This window comes from Hemiscyllium ocellatum, assembly GCF_020745735.1.
Source record: "Hemiscyllium ocellatum isolate sHemOce1 chromosome 15 unlocalized genomic scaffold, sHemOce1.pat.X.cur. SUPER_15_unloc_12, whole genome shotgun sequence".
Taxonomy (NCBI): Eukaryota; Metazoa; Chordata; class Chondrichthyes; order Orectolobiformes; family Hemiscylliidae; genus Hemiscyllium; species Hemiscyllium ocellatum.
Window position 1 is genome coordinate 92,501 of NW_026867448.1, and position 10,000 is coordinate 102,500.

Consider the following 10,000-nt stretch of genomic DNA (forward strand, 5'->3'; position numbering starts at 1 on the left):
GAAGCAGTACAAATCAGTAACCAGCTGACACTTAGAATATTTTTGAAGGCAGTACAAATCAGTAACCAGCGACACTTAGAATATTTTTGGAGCAGTACAAATCAGTAACAGCGACACTTAGAATATTTTTGAAGCAGTACAAATCAGTAACCACGGACACTTAGAATATTTTTGAAGCAGTACAAATCAGTAACCAGCGACACTTAGAATATTTTTGAGCAGTACAAATCAGTAACCATCGACACTTAGAATATTTTTGAAGCAGTACAAATCAGTAACCAGCTGACACTTAGAATATTTTTGAAGCAGTACAAATCAGTAACCCAGCGACACTTAGAATATTTTTGAAGCAGTACAAATCAGTAACCAGCGACACTTAGAATATTTTTGAGAGCAGTACAAATCAGTAACCAGCTGACACTTAGAATATTTTTGAAGCAGTACAAATCAGTAACCAGCGACACTTAGAATATTTTTGAAGCAGTACAAATCAGTAACCACGACACTTAGAATATTTTTGGAGCAGTACAAATCAGTAACCAGCGACACTTAGAATATTGTTGAAGCAGTACAAATCAGTAACCAGCGACACTTAGAATATTTTTGAAGCAGTACAAATCAGTAACCAGCGACACTTAGAATATTTTTGAAGCAGTACAAATCAGTAACCAGCGACACTTAGAATATTTTTGAAGCAGTACAAATCAGTAACCCTCGACACTTAGAATATTTTTGAAGCAGTACAAATCAGTAACCAGCGACACTTAGAATATTTTTGAAGCAGTACAAATCAGTAACCAGCTGACACTTAGAATATTTTGAAGCAGTACAAATCAGTAACCAGCGACACTTAGAATATTTTTGAAGCAGTACAAATCAGTAACCAGCTGACACTTAGAATATTTTTGAAGCAGTACAAATCAGTAACCAGCGACACTTAGAATATTTTTGAAGCAGTACAAATCAGTAACCACGACACTTAGAATATTTTTGAAGCAGTACAAATCAGTAACCAGCGACACTTAGAATATTTTTGGAGCAGTACAAATCAGTAACCAGCGACACTTAGAATATTTTTGAAGCAGTACAAATCAGTAACCAGCGACACTTAGAATATTTTTGAAGCAGTACAAATCAGTAACCAGCGCCACTTAGAATATTTTTGAGCAGTACAAATCAGTAACCACGACACTTAGAATATTTTTGAAGCAGTACAAATCAGTAACCACGACACTTAGAATATTTTTGAAGCAGTACAAATCAGTAACCAGCGACACTTAGAATATTTTTGGAAGCAGTACAAATCAGTAACAGCGACACTTAGAATATTTTTGAGCAGTACAAATCAGTAACCAGCGACACTTAGAATATTTTTGAAGCAGTACAAATCAGTAACCAGCGACACTTAGAATATTTTTGAAGCAGTACAAATCAGTAACCAGCTGACACTTAGAATATTTTTGAAGCAGTACAAATCAGTAACCACTGACACTTAGAATATTTTTGAAGCAGTACAAATCAGTAACCAGCGACACTTAGAATATTTTTGAAGCAGTACAAATCAGTAACCAGCGACACTTAGAATATTTTTGAAGCAGTACAAATCAGTAACCAGCGACACTTAGAATATTTTTGAGCAGTACAAATCAGTAACCAGCGACACTTAGAATATTTTTGAAGCAGTACAAATCAGTAACCGACACTTAGAATATTTTTGAAGCAGTACAAATCAGTAACCAGCGACACTTAGAATATTTTTGGAGCAGTACAAATCAGTAACCACGACACTTAGAATATTTTTGACGCAGTACAAATCAGTAACCAGCGACACTTAGAATATTTTTGAAGCAGTACAAATCAGTAACCACTGACACTTAGAATATTTTTGAAGCAGTACAAATCAGTAACCAGCGACACTTAGAATATTTTTGAAGCAGTACAAATCAGTAACCACGACACTTAGAATATTTTTGAGCAGTACAAATCAGTAACCAGCTGACACTTAGAATATTTTTGAAGCAGTACAAATCAGTAACCAGCGACACTTAGAATATTTTTGAGCAGTACAAATCAGTAACCACGACACTTAGAATATTTTTGAAGCAGTACAAATCAGTAACCAGCGACACTTAGAATATTTTTGAAGCAGTACAAATCAGTAACCACTGACACTTAGAATATTTTTGAAGCAGTACAAATCAGTAACCAGCGACACTTAGAATATTTTTGAAGCAGTACAAATCAGTAACCACTGACACTTAGAATATTTTTGAAGCAGTACAAATCAGTAACCGCGACACTTAGAATATTTTTGAAGCAGTACAAATCAGTAACCACGACACTTAGAATATTTTTGAGCAGTACAAATCAGTAACCAGCTGACACTTAGAATATTTTTGAAGCAGTACAAATCAGTAACCAGCGACACTTAGAATATTTTTGAGCAGTACAAATCAGTAACCAGCGACACTTAGAATATTTTTGAAGCAGTACAAATCAGTAACCACGACACTTAGAATATTTTTGGAAGCAGTACAAATCAGTAACCAGCGACACTTAGAATATTTTTGAAGCAGTACAAATCAGTAACCAGCGACACTTAGAATATTTTTGAAGCAGTACAAATCAGTAACCACGACACTTAGAATATTTTTGAAGCAGTACAAATCAGTAACCAGCGACACTTAGAATATTTTTGAAGCAGTACAAATCAGTAACCAGCGACACTTAGAATATTTTTGGAGCAGTACAAATCAGTAACCAGCGACACTTAGAATATTTTTGAAGCAGTACAAATCAGTAACCAGCGACACTTAGAATATTTTTGAAGCAGTACAAATCAGTAACCAGCGACACTTAGAATATTTTTGAAGCAGTACAAATCAGTAACCAGCTGACACTTAGAATATTTTTGAAGCAGTACAAATCAGTAACCACTGACACTTAGAATATTTTTGAGCAGTACAAATCAGTAACCCAGCGACACTTAGAATATTTTTGGAAGCAGTACAAATCAGTAACCACTGACACTTAGAATATTTTTGAGTCAGTACAAATCAGTAACCAGCGACACTTAGAATATTTTTCAGTCAGTACAAATCAGTAACCAGCGACACTTAGAATATTTTTGTGTCAGTACAAATCAGTAACCAGTGACACTTAGAATATTTTTGGAGCAGTACAAATCAGTAACCAGCGACACTTAGAATATTTTTGAAGCAGTACAAATCAGTAACCAAGTGCATTTTTGAATTGGTTACTGATTTCTCCGTTGAAGTTGGGGCTGCGGTTGGCTTCAGTTAGTGGTGGGGGCTTAATTTTCGCCGAGGGGAGCGTGTCCCGGTAGTGTCTCCGAGGAAGTGGTACCTATTGAAGGGGGTGTTTCTGAATTTGGGCCCTTTTTGAGTGGCATTGCCGGATGGGTTTTGTGTTGAAGGCTTCCAAATCGGGTAGCTCAGCCGGATTTGACCCGGCGGTTCTACCGACTGTCACGCCTTCGAGGGGGGACTGTTGTCTAAGTTCAGGCCGAATTTGGTGAATTTCCTAAGTCGGGAAGTGGTCCCAACGGGTTTGGGAGTGAACCTAACTGCTCATACCAACTTTGAGGCTTTGGGGGCCGGGTAGCACAGTCGGATTTGACCCGGCGGTTCTGCCGAATGCCTGGCCTTCGAGGGGGGCCTGCCCTCTGAGTTCAGGCCGAATTTGGTGATTTTCCTAAGTCGGGAAGTGGTCCAAACGGGGATGGGAGTGAACCTGACAGCTCATACCGACTTTGGGGCTTCCAAGCCGGGTAGCTCAACCGGATTTGATCCGGCGGTTCTAGCGACTGCCACGGCTTCGAGGGGGGACTGTTGTCTAAGTTCAGGCCGAATTTGGTGAATTTCCCGAGTCGGGAAGTGGTCCAAACGGGGATGGGAGTGAACCTGACAGCTCTTACCGACATTGAGGCTTCGGGGCCGGGTAGCTCAGTCGGATTTGACCCGGCGATTCTGCCGACTTCCACGCCTTCGAGCGGGGACTCTCCTCTAAGTTCAGGCCGAATTTGGTGAATTTCCTAAGTCGGGAAGTGGTCCAAACGGGGATGGGAGTGAACCTAACTGCTCATACCAACTTTGAGGCTTTGGGGCCGGGTAGCACAGTCGGATTTGACCCGGCGGTTCTGCCGAATGCCTGGCCTTCGAGGGGGGCCTGCCCTCTGAGTTCAGGCCGAATTTGGTGATTTTCCTAAGTCGGGAAGTGGTCCAAACGGGGATGGGAGTGAACCTGACAGCTCATACCGACTTTGGGGCTTCCAAGCCGGGTAGCTCAACCGGATTTGATCCGGCGGTTCTAGCGACTGCCACGGCTTCGAGGGGGGACTGTTGTCTAAGTTCAGGCCGAATTTGGTGAATTTCCCGAGTCGGGAAGTGGTCCAAACGGGGATGGGAGTGAACCTGACAGCTCTTACCGACATTGAGGCTTCGGGGCCGGGTAGCTCAGTCGGATTTGACCCGGCGATTCTGCCGACTTCCACGCCTTCGAGCGGGGACTCTCCTCTAAGTTCAGGCCGAATTTGGTGAATTTCCTAAGTCGGGAAGTGGTCCAAACGGGGATGGGAGTGAACCTGACAGCTCTTACCGACTTTGGGGCTTCCCAGCCGGGTAGCTCAACCGGATTTGATCCGGCGGTTCTAGCGACTGTCACGCCTTCGAGGGGGGACTGTTGTATAAGTTCAGGCCGAATTTGGTGAATTTCCCGAGTCGGGAAGTGGTCCAAACGGGGATGGGAGTGAACCTGACAGCTCTTACCGACTTTGGGGCTTCCAAGCCGGGTAGCTCAACCGGATTTGATCCGGCGGTTCTGCCGACTGTCACGCCTTCGAGGGGGGACTGTTGTATAAGTTCAGGCCGAATTTGGTGAATTTCCCGAGTCGGGAAGTGGTCCAAACGGGGATGGGAGTGAACCTGACAGCTCTTACCGACTTTGAGGCTTCGGGGCCGGGTAGCTCAGCCGGATTTGATCCGGCGGTTCTGCCGACTGTCACGCCTTCGAGGGGGGACTGTCCTCTGAGTTCAGGCCGAATTTGGTGAATTTCCCGAGTCGGGAAGTGGTCCAAACGGGGATGGGAGTGAACCTGACAGCTCATACCGACTTTGAGGCTTCCAAGCCGGGTAGCTCAGCCGGATTTGACCCGGCGATTCTGCCGACTTCCACGCCTTCGAGGGGGGACTGCCCTCTGAGTTCAGGCCGAATTTGGTGCATTTCCCGAGTCGGGAAGTGGTCTCTGTCACAACGGGGGCAAGTGTCTGAAGAGGTAAAGTGAGTAACCAGCACAGCTTAGGGAAGGGTTCCAAAGTTCTCAACAATGTGAATTCGGTTACCAGGAAAGCTTAGGAAAGCTGCCTGACTGTCCCAAACGAATGAACTGCAAAACTTAGGGAACATGCCCGAAGATGCTTAAAAGTGTGAAATCAGTAAGCAGGAAAGCATAGGAAAGTGCCTGAAAGTGCTAAATGAGTAACATGAAAAACGTAGAAAAATGCCCGAAAATGTTTAAAAGTGTGAACTCAGTAACCAGCAAAACTTAGTAAAACGTTGGAAAAGCAGAAATGAGTAACCAGAAAAACTTAGAAAAATGTTTGAAAATGAGAAATGAGTAACCAGAAAAACTTAGAAAAATGTTTGAAAATGAGAAATGAGTAACCAAGAAAACTTAGAAAAATGCCCAAAAAGAAGAAATCAGTAACCAGAAAAACTTAGAAAAATGTTTGAAAATGAGAAATGAGTAACCAGAAAAACTTAGAAAAATGTTTGAAAATGAGAAATGAGTAACCAAGAAAACTTAGAAAAATGCCCAAAAAGAAGAAATCAGTAACCAGAAAAACTTAGAAAAATGTTTGAAAATGAGAAATGAGTAACCAAGAAAACTTAGAAAAATGTTTGAAAATGAGAAATGAGTAACCAAGAAAACTTAGAAAAATGCCCAAAAAGAAGAAATCAGTAACCAGAAAAACTTAGAAAAATGTTTGAAAATGAGAAATGAGTAACCAAGAAAACTTAGAAAAATGCCCAAAAAGAAGAAATCAGTAACCAGAAAAACTTAGAAAAATGTTTGAAAATGAGAAATGAGTAACCAGAAAAACTTAGAAAAATGTTTGAAAATGAGAAATGAGTAACCAAGAAAACTTAGAAAAATGCCCAAAAAGAAGAAATCAGTAACCAGAAAAACTTAGAAAAATGTTTGAAAATGAGAAATGAGTAACCAAGAAAACTTAGAAAAATGCCCGAAAAGAAGAAATCAGTAACCAGAAAAACTTAGAAAAATTTTCGGCCAAGTGTGAAAAATATTCTAAGTGTCAGCGGAGGAAAATGCCGAAGCATCGGGAAAGATTCAAAAACTCATGCCGAACATGAGTTCCGAAGTGCCGGAGGAACTGGGCGAATTGAGCCCGGCGGTTGGCCAGATGTCGTTTTGAGTCTGCAGCCCGAAAACTTTAACTTTGTCTGCCGCGGAAGTCTGGACCGGGAAAAATCCAAACGGTTTTGCCGGGTTCGAGTTCCAGAGCGAAGCAGTCGAATTTGAAATTCAGACCCATTCAGTGCCACTTGACATTGTGACACAGTGAGGTTGGCGGGGTACCCGGAGATTTCTGGGAACACGATTTTTAGAACAAAATGGCGGCGCGGGACCACTTTGAAAGGCATCCGAAAAACGGTTCCGCGGGCAGAGCACTTGAATGACAGGCCTGTGTGCATGCCCAAGAGCTCTCGGAAGTCTAATTTTTGACACTTTGTCAAATTTTCGACAGACTTACCCAACTCTTGCTGCCTGTTCTAAGAATCAGTCAGAGGCCTGTGCGGCGGTCTCTTGACACTTTGGAGGGCGGGCAAACCCCACGTTGACTCCGGCCGTCCCTCCAAAAGGCACTTGCTATTGGGGGAAAGGATTGCAAGTAGCCTGGTTCCCGTGGGAGCGGCCAGGAAGGGTGCAGGCTGGCCCTTGCCTGAGCATTCCCAAAACCCTCTTCCGCTGAGAGCAGACCTCGCACGCCGCACTACCGGCTCTGGGAGTGGTTGGCCGCTATTGTACATAGTCCGGTCCTTCCTCTGCCACCCGGCAAGTGCGATGGCTCTGCCGCCCTGCGGTGCTCGTCACCCAGGTTTGGGGAACACGATACTTAGAACATGTTGGCGGCTCGGGACCTGCAGGCGAAAGGGGCCCCGTGGTGCTGAGCACATCGACCTCGGGTCTCAGTGCAAGCCGGAGAGTTCGCGGAAGTCTTAAAAGATTTTGACATCTGCTCAAATCTTTGACAGGCTTGCCTGACTCTTTCCGTCCGTTCTAAGAATCAGTCGGAGGCCGGGGCGGGGACGGTCTCTTGACACACGGAGGGTTGGCTTCCCTCCTCAGGTGTTTGTGTCGAAAATGAAGGCGAGAGATGCAAGCGTCCTGGTTCCCCTGGGTGCTGCCAGCAAGGGTGCAGGCTGACCCTTGCCTGAGCACTCCCAAAAGCCTCTTAAGCTGAGAGCAGGCGCCGCACTACCGGCTCTGGGAGTCGTTGGCCGCTATTGTACATAGTCCGGTCCTTCCTCTGCCACCCGGCAAGTGCGATGGCTCTGCCTCCCTGCGGTGCTCGTCACCCAGGTTTGGGGAACACGATACTTAGAACATGTTGGCGGCTCGGGACCTGCAGGCGAAGGGGGCCCCGTGGTGCTGAGCACATCGACCTCGCGTCTCAGTGCAAGCCGGAGAGTTCGCGGAAGTCTTAACAGGCTTGCCTGACTCTTTCCGTCCGTTCTAAGAATCAGTCGGAGGCCGGGGCGGGGACGGTCTCTTGACACACGGAGGGTTGGCTTCCCTCCTCAGGCGTTTGTGTCGAAAATGAAGGCGAGAGATGCAAGCGTCCTGGTTCCCCTGGGTGCTGCCAGCAAGGGTGCAGGCTGACCCTTGCCTGAGCACTCCCAAAAGCCTCTTAGGCTGAGAGCAGGCGCCGCACTACCGGCTCTGGGAGTCGTTGGCCGCTATTGTACATAGTCCGGTCCTTCCTCTGCCACCCGGCAAGTGCGATGGCTCTGCCTCCCTGCGGTGCCCGTCACCCAGGTTTGGAGAACACGATACTAAGAACATGTTGGCGGCTCGGGACCTGCAGGCGAAAGGGGCCCCGTGGTGCTTAGCACATCGACCTCGCGTCTCAGTGCAAGCCGGAGAGTTCGCGGAAGTCTAAAGCTTTTGACATTCGCTCAAAGCTTTGACAGGCTTGCCCGACTCTTTCCGTCCGTTCTAAGAATCAGTCAGAGGCTGGTGGGGAGGTCTCTTGACGCAAGGGAGGGGTGGCGTCCCTCCTCAGGCGCTTGTGTCGAAAATGAAGGCGAGAGATGCAAGCGTCCTGGTTCCCCTGGGTGCTGCCAGCAAGGGTGCAGGCTGACCCTTGCCTGAGCACTCCCAGAAGCCTCTTAGGCTGAGAGCAGACGCCGCACAACCGGCTCTGGGAGTCGTTGGCCGCTATTGTACATAGTCCGGTCCTTCCTCTGCCACCCGGCAAGTGCGATGGCTCTGCCTCCCTGCGGTGCCCGTCACCCAGGATTGGAGAACACGATACTAAGAACATGTTGGCGGCTCGGGACCTGCAGGCGAAAGGGGCCCCGTGGTGCTTAGCACATCGACCTCGCGTCTCAGTGCAAGCCGGAGAGTTCGCGGAAGTCTAAAGCTTTTGACATTCGCTCAAAGCTTTGACAGGCTTGCCCGACTCTTTCCGTCCGTTCTAAGAATCAGTCAGAGGCCGGTGGGGAGGTCTCTTGACGCAAAGGGGAGGGGTGGCGTCCCTCCTCAGGCGCTTGTGTCGAAAAATGAAGGCGAGAGACGCGAGCGGCCTGGTTGCTTTGGGTGCTGCCAGGAAGGATGTGGTCTGACCCTTGCCTGAGCACATCCAAAAGCATGTGATGTTGAGAGCAGACCTCGAGCCCCGCACAACCGGCTCTGGGAGTCGTTGGCCGCTATTGTACATAGTCCGGTCCTTCCTCTGCCACCCGGCAAGTGCGATGGCTCTGTCGCCCTGTGGTGCCCGTCACCCAGGTTTGGGGAACACGATACTAAGAACATGTTGGCGGCTCGGGACCTGCAGGCGAAAGGGGCCCCGTGGTGCTGAGCACATCGACCTCGGGTCTCAGTGCAAGCCAGAGAGTTCGCGGAAGTCTAAAGCTTTTGACATACGCTCAAATCTTTGACAGGCTTGCCCGACTCTTTCCGTCCGTTCTAAGAATCAGTCAGAGGCCGGTGGGGAGGTCTCTTGACGCAAGGGGAGGGGTGGCGTCCCTCCTCAGGCGCTTGTGTCGAAAAATGAAGGCGAGAGACACGAGCGGCCTGGTTGCTTTGGGTGCTGCCAGGAAGGATGTGGTCTGACCCTTGCCTGAGCACTCACAGAAGCATGTGACGTTGAGAGCAGACCTCGAGCCCCGCACGACCGGCTCTGGGAGTGGTTGGCCGCTATGGTACATAGTCCGGTCCTTCCTCTGCCACCCGGCAAGTGCGATGGCTCTGCCGCCCTGTGGTGCCCGTCACCCAGGTTTGGGGAACACGATACTAAGAACATGTTGGCGGCTCGGGACCTGCAGGCGAAAGGGGCCCCGGGGTGCTTAGCACATCGACCTCGTGTCTCAGTGCAAGCCGGAGGGTTCGCGGCAGTCTAAAGCTTTTGACATTCGCTCAAAGCTTTGACAGGCTTGCCCGACTCTTTCCGTCCGTTCTAAGAATCAGTCAGAGGCCAGTGCGGAGGTCTCTTGACACAAGGGGAGGGGTGGTGTCCCTCCTCAGGCGCTTGTGTCGAAAATGAAGGCGGGAGACGCAAGCGTCCTGGTTCCCCCTGGGTGCTGCCAGCAAGGGTGCAGGCTGACCCTTGCCTGAGCACTCCCAAAAGCCTCTTAGGCTGAGAGCAGACGCCGCGCTACCGGCTCTGGGAGTCGTTGGCCGCTATGGTACATAGTCCGGTCCTTCCTCTGCCACCCGGCAAGTGCGATGGCTCTG